General features: G+C 41.8%; 1 pseudogene; it reads left to right on the top strand.

Moving 5' to 3' along the window:
• The first annotated feature begins 401 nt into the window (after positions 1–401).
• On the top strand, positions 402–9120 carry LOC137849149 (zinc finger CCCH domain-containing protein 11A-like; annotated as a pseudogene).
• The last annotated feature ends 253 nt before the right edge of the window (positions 9121–9373 follow it).

Below are 9373 nucleotides of genomic sequence, written 5' to 3'. Positions count from 1 at the left end.
TTTTAACACTTAAATTAAATGTTAAGTTACAAAAGTTCACAGGCCATGAGATAACATAAATAAATCCCTTCTCGAGCTAAAAGATCTCATTTTTTTTTTCAGGAGCAGCCTCCCTGAATCTAAATAATCCTCTCACAGGCAGAACAGAGTGTCCGTTCTAACTCTTTATCAGATGTGGAAGAAGAGATCGAGATGACCAGTGCCTAAAAAAAAGAGGCACTCTCTTTTCGAGGCAGACTGATCGGCACAACAAATTTCATCTGTTCTCAAGCACAAGCAACTCTAAGATAAATGGGTTCAAGGATCTTCAATGTGAAGAGTGAATATCCAAGCGTATACTGGGAACACCTGACTTGGACCACGGACGCCTCACACAGATTTCTGAGGAGTTCGGACAACTCCGAAATCATCTTTTACAGGAAGAGACCAGAGAATTTGACTCAGTGTAAAACTGGCACAGGCAGAAATCTCCCCAATTACAGATGCTCAAGCGCATTAGTTAAAAAGAGATTAGAGTGTGACTAGAGAGAAGTCTCAAACTCTTGTTATATACTTAAATTTCTCTCCAAGGATGGAACAACTGCTATCACCGTGCATGACTGGCTGTAGAGGGAGAGAGCGAGTGAAAGACTTAGAAAAGCACCTTCCCTTCGTAGTCCTCCCGCTCCCAAAATGGTTCCCAAGGAAAACTACTGACAGACTAAGGTTAACTGCTTTGAAAGGGCTGTGTGGGTGGACCCATTGTCTTCAAGTTCAAGCTTTTTCCTGCAGAAACTGCCAACAGTTATGCCAAATATAACAATTGTTTTGCAAGGTGGATAAACGTCTTCCAGACTGAAAGGGAGAAGTCGTACTGTTGTTGTCTGTGCACAGACAGCTAAGCAGTGAAGAGCAATGCTAAACAACCACGATACCCCAGAACACACAAATACTGCGTAACAGTGACAGAAAGTGCTAGAATTCAAAACAAAAATTACCTCCACCAAATCGGTTTTGTCGTAGTCTTCTCTCTGGTTGTAAATACACTGATTAATGACGCCATATACTTTTTCCAGGTGATAAATGTCAAATCCCTTCGTTATCTCAGTGACAAAGCATAACAATTTCTGAAGACAACAATGGAGCAAAACAACAACTTTAGAATAGTACCAGATCCTTTGAATACGCTCTATATGTTTTCGGAGGTTGAACAGTAACAATACAAGTGAGAGCCTACTTTTTCTTATGCTATTAAATAAAATGTGACACTTCAGAGAACAGATTAAATATCCCATGAGATTTCAGCAGGGAAAATGAGTTAATTTTTCATATTTCAGAGAAAGGAAAGGCTGAAATTTCGGACAATCTTTTACTACTAACCAATCTATCACATCAATGGTTGTAATTGCAAGTCGACTGCTCCCAAAGCAGCAGGGAATGACACGATCCTCTTTGTAGGACAGCTGCTGCCACAGCAAAGCCACTGTTGCATTTCATTAGAGAAGCGTTGCAGCAGCGCGGGGCACTGTAAAAAGGCTGCAGATCTTGTAGATACAGCTGTGCCAGCTGGAAAAGGAAGCACCCTTAGGTGATTACCTTTACCCACGTGTGCCATGCCTACAACTCTGCTGGCAGAACAGATTGCTCAAACGCCCAGAGCAAAGGTGGATTAGTTTGCTCAATCCTACCTTTAAATTCAGGGGTGGGTAAATAGCAAAGCGACTGCTTGTAGCAATCACCTCTCTCTCACACAGTCATTTCTATTACCAAAGATGCAGAGATGATAATCTCTGGCACAGCAACAGTGACAAGCTAGTGGCAGCACCTTCTTCCACTGCCACAGCTGTCCATTACCTGTGTGAGCCTGCAAGCATGTAGCTTTAGGGAGCAGCCATACCAAATGGAAATACTACTGCCCCCTGGAAATAATGCTGCTTATCATCTTATCAGCAAACTCTGCCTCCTTCATGTATATATATATATATATATACACACACACACAATATAAGAAATTCTAATACTGCACTTTCAAGGAATTTCAGAAAAGTAGTCACTTCTCCATGGCTAGCTAGTTTACATCAACCTGCTAACTTCAGGTTTAATATCATCACTGCAAGAAATAAAGATCCTTTTCAGGTTCTTAATACATCAAAGCATGAAAAAAAATCCCCAAATAAAAGCCCTCAAACCCATCATAAGAATTATGAATCATTAAAATGATATCCATAATTGTACTAGCAGGTTGTCAGTGTGGTATTTTAAAATTCAGCAAGGCCTTTTGTCTTAAAAATTAGGCAAAGAATCTGTCTCCTAAACTACAGATGACCAGAAGCAAATGGTAGCCTACAGAAATCTCCATGAGGTGTGGAAACTAAACAGTCACAGTGCATTACAGGCTGAATTATTTCACTATCTGTATGTCCTTCCAATTAATTGTTTTAATTGGCATTGGTTAACAATGGGCTTAATTTGCAATTTTACATGACACAGGAATATGTCCTATTTGAGCATTAAAAAAAAGCTGAAATTAGACATACTTTGAGCTCATAGCGATCCACAATAACTATGTAGTCTGTCTCCGTAGGGACTTGTACAGTGTTCTCATCACTTATCTGTTGTTGGTCTTCTTCCCAAGAACGTTCAGGAGTCACCGCTTGAAATGCCCAGGAATCTGGAAGGACACAGATTTCTTCAGTCAGGTTTTCTGTTTATCTAGAATACAGTCTCAGTGAAGTATCCTGTACCTGCCAAACAGTCTCTTTCTGCAAATACAGAGACAGAATTGTTATCGTCTTCACTGAGAAATACTTGGCTTCTCCCTTCTTTCCAGCTAAAGTCACTGCTCCACAAAAATTAGAAACTAAGACAAAAAAAGCAAACAAAAATACCCACAAACAAACCAAAAGCACTAATGAAAAGCTTAATAGTGGAAAAAAATAGTCATGTTGCCAATTCAGGGCTCAGAGTCTCAGAGCGCGTGGTGAAAGGTGACCCCCAGCTGGCTGCTGGAGGAAGCTGAGGCAGCTTTCAGCTCTAACCTTTGCCTTCTTGGCTGGCATCTTTGCACTCCTGCTGTCAGTGGGTGTTGAGTGTCCTTCCCCCCAGCCTCAGCACGTGCCCTCAGATGTAGGCAGTGTTTAGCAGCTAGAATTCACTCCAATATAAAGAGTACAAATCATGCGTTTTCTGCTTTTGCTTTGGAACTCTTAGCTTGAGGTTTTCCTGCAGGCCATGAGGTTTCTTGCAGCAGCAGGGATGAGTTCTGTTAGCAAGAGGTTGTTCTGTGCTTCGACTGTGGGAAGATGAATGGTTACCTGTGCACCGTGAAATAGAACTTGACACCTAGGACACCGCACTTGCAGCCTGTGGGGTGCTTTAACAAGCAGGTAAATCAGCAGAGGCTGTTTTGCAGCCGGGGTGATGCTGGGTGATTAAAAAGCAGGGGCAGAACAAGGAGTTTCTGGTGTTTGTTCTTGCTTGTCATCCGACTCTCCACTTCCACTGTTCGTTAGAAAAAAAAAAAAAAAACAAAAAAACAAAAAACAAGGGGTAAGCATCTTAATATCTTTATTGTAAATGGAAGGCACAAAACAGACCAGCAACAGAGACTGTCCAAGAGAAATACTTGGTGCTTTATAAACAAACAAGGAAGTACCCTTAGGTGGGTGTGATAATCCTCCTCTAACGCGTTTTTGGAGTGCAAAAATAGATTTGTTCCTTTCTTGCTCTTCTCTCCAGGACAAAGGCAGAATAGCCAACTGCAAAGTTAGACCAGGGAGGTCAGTTTGTTCCATACTGAGAAAGACAACCCTGTAAAACAAACTAGACAGATTTTCTTTGTGTTATTTGTCTTCCTTCAGCAAAGGCAAAGCTTATGCCACTTGTTGGTGTGCATTTCCAGAATTTGGGAAAAAGGCTTTGCTCTCTTTGAGAGACTGATAACTTGATTTGATGAACTGAAGAAAGCTGGAAAACTGTTCGTTCCTCATTATTTTTCACTTGTTACTTTCTTTAGGGTTACTTTTCAAAAGAAGATTTCCCTGCTCACAAGCCAGTAGAAGACTTTCAGCCCAAGCAAGGGTGAAGACAGCTCTCTCCAAGAGCAGAGGAAGGCCCTGTGGAGAGAAGCCGAGCTTGTTAGCAGAACTCGTCGGCATGTCTAAACAAGGAGACGATTGCTACTTCTATTTCTATTCTACCTGTACCAAGGTATGGCTGGCTTTCCTTTGCTTTGCTTTTTTTTTCCCATTTTTTTTCAGGAAGGAGTAGATTAGGAGGAGGAAGCACGCTGGTCTTCGGTTAACTTGAGAACCAGATAGATTCTGAATTCAGTTGTAGCAACATTAGGCAGCAGCATGGCCATTTTTGAGGCTGTACTCTATTTTCCTCGTTGGTTTCCTTTTGGTTCCAGGGAGACAAATGTGCCTACCGCCACTGCGAAGCTGCTCTGGGCAATGAGACGGTCTGCAAGCTGTGGCAGGAGGGTCGTTGTTTCAGGAACGTCTGCCGATTCAGACACATGGAAATTGACGTGAGTGCCTAACGATGTGTTCTCAAAATCAATCAACAAAAGCATTTTTCAGTGCCGTAGGTGTACTGATTGTGCTTTTGCAGGATAGATTTGTTTGCTTCAAAATCATACTGGTTTCTGTTACCAAGAGAGGGGGTGGGAGGAAGCAGAGGAAAATAAAATCAATGCCTTAGGTATGTCTTAGCAATATATATATATATTTTTATTAGATGCTGACAGTTTTCTCAACAGATGCAGAATAGCTGTTAAATAGACTGCTAAAACCTGCTGGAGCAGGGGGGTAATAAACAGGCTGTTCTATCGTCATGGGAGCAGGCTTGATAATGAACTCTCAGGTCTCTTCTGACCCACAGTCCTTCTGATAACGCTGTTCTAGCTGCCTGGGGTAGGAAGTGGGGAAAGTTAAAGGTGCAGAAGAACTAAGTCTCCAAGAAGTAGTTCTAGACAGGGTTAACCTAGGCAATTTCAGATGTTCTTTTTCCCTCTGAATAATGTTAGTATAATCCTAGGTGTATTAGTTTAACCCACCCTCAACTGGTGTCTGAGAGTGCCTGTCTTCTCTAACTGAATGATGACAAATCTAAATGTGCATAGTGGTTCCAGCTTATGCAAACTTTGTGAATATGCCCAGAAATACTCCACTGAACTGAGAAACTGACCTTTGGAATGATGTTTCAGCACTGTGTTGTGACAGCTGTCATGATCTGGAGCTGCGCATCTCTTTGCAAGCCTCAGGTGCATGTTATCACGAGCTTTTCTTTCTTTCTGTCTTCAGAAAAAGTGCAGTGAGATTCCTTGCTACTGGGAGAAGCAGCCGGGAGGCTGTCAGAAAGCCAACTGTGCTTTTCATCATGCAAAGGGATGTTACATCGATGGACAATTCTTCCCACCAAGCAAGAGTGAGTTTAGGTCCTTTTTCTTTAAGCGCTGAAGACTTAATTTGGAGTATTACTTAGTGGGTGCCAATCCTGTAGGGGGCATCAGGTAACTGTTCATTTGTGAGTACAGGAAAAGGTCTGCAGTCATAGGTGTACTGCACCGAGTGTACTGCTGGTGTTTGTTTTCTGCTTTCGTGCTCAGCTTCTCTTGGCTTTGTGTGATGTTTGCCTTGCAGTTTGCTTCCTGTTGTTTCATCTTTTGCTGGGTGGTAGGGAGATGTGTTGTTGTTCGAAGGGAAGTCATTGTTGACGGTGTAAACAGTGATGGGATGGGCAAAAGGAGATGCTGAATTCGTTGTCTGTGCGGGTTATCTGCCTTTCCTACCACCTCTTTGCTAAATTGTGGTCAAAGTTTTAAACTGTCATATTACCGATGATCCTCCTCTTCCTCTAGCTACACTGCCAAGTCCGCCTGAGTCCACGGACGATGCTTTGAAAGTGGCTCAGATGTCACTGCAGCAAAAGAAACTTTCTGTCCAGTCAAATCCCTCTCCACAGCTAAGGGGGTGATGAAAGTGGAAAACTCTGAAAATGTCCCAAGCCCTACACACCCTCCAGTTGTAATCAATGCTGCAGATGATGATGAAGATGATGATGGTGAGCATGTTTTGGTTCTTGGAAGGAATTTGTGCTGTAAATGATTGTGTAAATCTTTGTTTCTTGAAGGAATCTGTGCTGTAAAGGAATGTAGAAATCACAGATGACCTGAGGTCTGACTAGCGATAGGGCAGGCAGTGTGGCCAGGTCACTGGTGGCTTTGTCCGGCAGTCAGTGGACAGAACCTGAAACGTTGGAGGAAAGCTTGGAACCACTCCTGGCTTTAGCTGGTCTGTTGTGTAAAGTTCTATGTGAAACTAGGAAGGAAATTTCTTTTTTCTGTCTGAAGAGCAATGTGTTGTGTAGTAGTTAAAGCTGCAGAGAGAATCTAGAGTCCTAGATGTTTTGTCCTAGTGTATTCTACTTAGGAGTTCATCAGGTCAGTGTAGCTCTTTAAAAAACAAAACAAAACAAAAGAGCAACAAAGTTTTTTATATGAAGCATGGGCTGAAGTGTCACTGCATGAGCTACGTAATCATGAACAATCTGGTCTATGCATAACTGAATAGATTTTTCCCCTTCAGACCAACTTTCTGAGGAAGAAGAAACTAGAACTCCCGTCCAGCAACCAGCTGTGGAAGGCAAAAATGGATTACGGGTGATTTCCACTCGCAAAGGCAGTTCTACTGCTACAAAACAAGGTATTCCAGCACCTTAGTAGGATAAATCAGAAGAACTTGACAGTTAACTCAAAAGCAGTGTGGTGTAAAAACACAACAAAATGTAGGGGTGCTGAATGGACTCGGTTATTTCCATGATCTCATTTCTGCCATTCATACCATCACGTGCCCATTGGGTCAGAAAGGTGAACTCCTTTTCTTTACTTTTGGAGAACAAAACAGGGCCACAGCATGGAGTTGAAATGGCCGCACGTGCAGCCTTGCAACCACTGTTGATAAACCATATCTAACGATAGAGGGATCTAATATCGTGTAAATGGATTAAAATTAAAACTACATTTTTAAGCCTGAAGGATGATAGGGGGGGCAAAATGCCCTTGGTTCTAGGGGTCTTTCACTTGTGAGGAGTGTTGCCAGGCTTTATTCTAAATACTTCAGAAAGTTGCTGAGCGCTAAGAAGCCTGAGGACCTGTGGTCCCTCAGTTAGTGCCTCTAAGCCAGTCTCATGAACTGTTTCCTGTTTTCAGAGGGCAATCTGAATTTTGGAATAAAAACACTTGAGGAAATCAAATCTCAGAAGATGAAGGAAAAAAATAAGAGACACGGTGGTGAGTTAATATTCCCTACTTTCTTATCCTGTTCACGGCAGGTGATGGTGCCTGGGAGCTGCTTGAGGGACAGACTTCCATTTTTAGCTGGGGGCATCAAGCAACCTGATTGATGGTATTCTAAATGGGAGTTCAAAGGGCAACCAGAGGCAAATTAGTCACCTCTCTTATTTACATGCTCTGCTTGCTGTATTTTGGACAGTAACAAATAATTTAAAGTTTTTTGTTTTTTTGTGATAGTTTTTTATGTTGGGTAAACTTCCTTATGTTTTGGTTGCTCTGAACAGAAGGTTCTTCAAGATCTTCTCTTCGTCCCGTTGATTCTATGATTTTTCCTGCTCCAGAAAAGGAAAACGTCCGGACAGTGGTGAGAACTGTGACACTGTCTTCCAGGAAAGGTAATAGTGAATGCTTTTGTTTTGATTTCATTACTCCCAAACTGGAGGGTTAAGCAATAATTAAAACAATTCACCCATGTTAGCCTTCTGGTGCTGCCTTCTGTTCAAAACGTGCTTTTATGCTTAAAGTCCCTGGTTGTACTGGCAAGATTTGGTGCTCAGGTTAAGTGCAATGGCAGGAGAAAAAAAAAAGTGTCAGTATGCAAATAGGGGGGTAACTGAAAAACAGAAGAGTAAGGAGAAGAAAGAGCTGTAGAAGACAGTGCTATATAAGAAGCAATTTCTGAAGCATTAAAGAGGCTGACAGTGGCAGGTGTGGACACAGTATGACAGGAGCTTGTGTATACATTGTTTAGAGCTGTGCAAATGCCTTTGAAAGGGAAAAAAGTGTGGAAGTACTTTTACTCGTAGACATTCACCTTAGAAAGGACTATTTCTCAGCATTTGTACCTAATAATATTCTGCTTGCTTATGCAGCTTTGTTCTGCACAAAGTATAGCTGTCAAGCAGACTCAGATTCACTCTCTACTATCTCAGCTGGAATTTGAAGCAAGCACTGAGACTATTAATATTTTTTTTTCTATGTTAATTATAGTTAAAATATGAGTTTATGTGGTTTAGCTGTCAAAACAGCGTCTGACATGGTGGAGATGGGCTAACAGGATAATATTTCTGTTGGCTACTGGTTTCTGTGAAATAGAAAAAAAAAATCCCTTTTGTTTTAGGGGAGGAACCTGTGGTTCGACTAGATCTTGCTGCTAGACAAGGAAAACGGAAAGCCTCCACGGGTAAGAACTTTTTATGAGCTGTTACGTAGGTGCTGCCTTCTATATATGACTGCATTAAAGAGTATTTTTGATGTATGAAAGGAAAATACGTTGCAGTGGAGATCTGTGTTGACTGCAGAAATGGCCAAAAAAAAAAATCATTTATCAGCTGAAAGGCAATACTATGAAAATATGCTTGAAAAATAGAAGCTTATTGTTGACTGTTCTCAAAGCTTCCTGCAAAGAAAAGTTCTTACAATATTCCTTGTTTTCTCTGAAGACGATGTAAGCACCCTTCCAGTGAAGCGCCACCTTGCTGAAAGGCTGGGGAAGAAGGTAGAGGCTCCGGGAAATGCTGACAAAGCACCCAAGAGAGATCCAGGTACTAAACAGGCATCTAGATTGGATTCCTGGGTTTTGTATTTAGTCTTTCTGTTTGTCCTTTTCCAGTGATGTTTCTTTTTGCATGTTGGCTGAGGTGGTAATCACTGGGATTCAAAGTTCCCTTTCCTGTCTTGTTTTGCAATGTGAACCTGAAGTTGACATTCTGCAGCCTCCCTAATTTGTTCTTGAATTGAACTGTTTTGCAGTTCAAGTTGCCAAGTCTCTGAAGGACAGGCTGGGATTACCTCTGAAACAGACCAGTACTGAGAGAGGTAACAGCTAGATATTAAATATGCTTTCTCCTCCTTCCTTTCCATGAACTTGGACTGCTTTCATCCATCCCTAAAAACTAATTGAAACGAAAACAAAGAACTGATGCCTCTTGCTTGAGTGCTGAAGCTCTTCTGACAGCCACTATCAGAAATCTGGCTCTAGGTGTGTGTTTCTTTTCTACTTGTGCCTTGTCAAGGTTTTTAGCTGCTTCTGTGAACCGTTCCGTACAATTAGAATAGAACCACTGCCAGGAGCAGGAATTTGAAATGCAGTCTGAA

The sequence above is a fragment of the Anas acuta genome, unplaced genomic scaffold (genome assembly GCF_963932015.1).
Source record: "Anas acuta unplaced genomic scaffold, bAnaAcu1.1 SCAFFOLD_67, whole genome shotgun sequence".
Taxonomy (NCBI): domain Eukaryota; kingdom Metazoa; phylum Chordata; class Aves; order Anseriformes; family Anatidae; genus Anas; species Anas acuta.
Note: the sequence above shows the minus strand (reverse complement) of the source record. Positions and strands in the feature narration are given on the sequence as shown.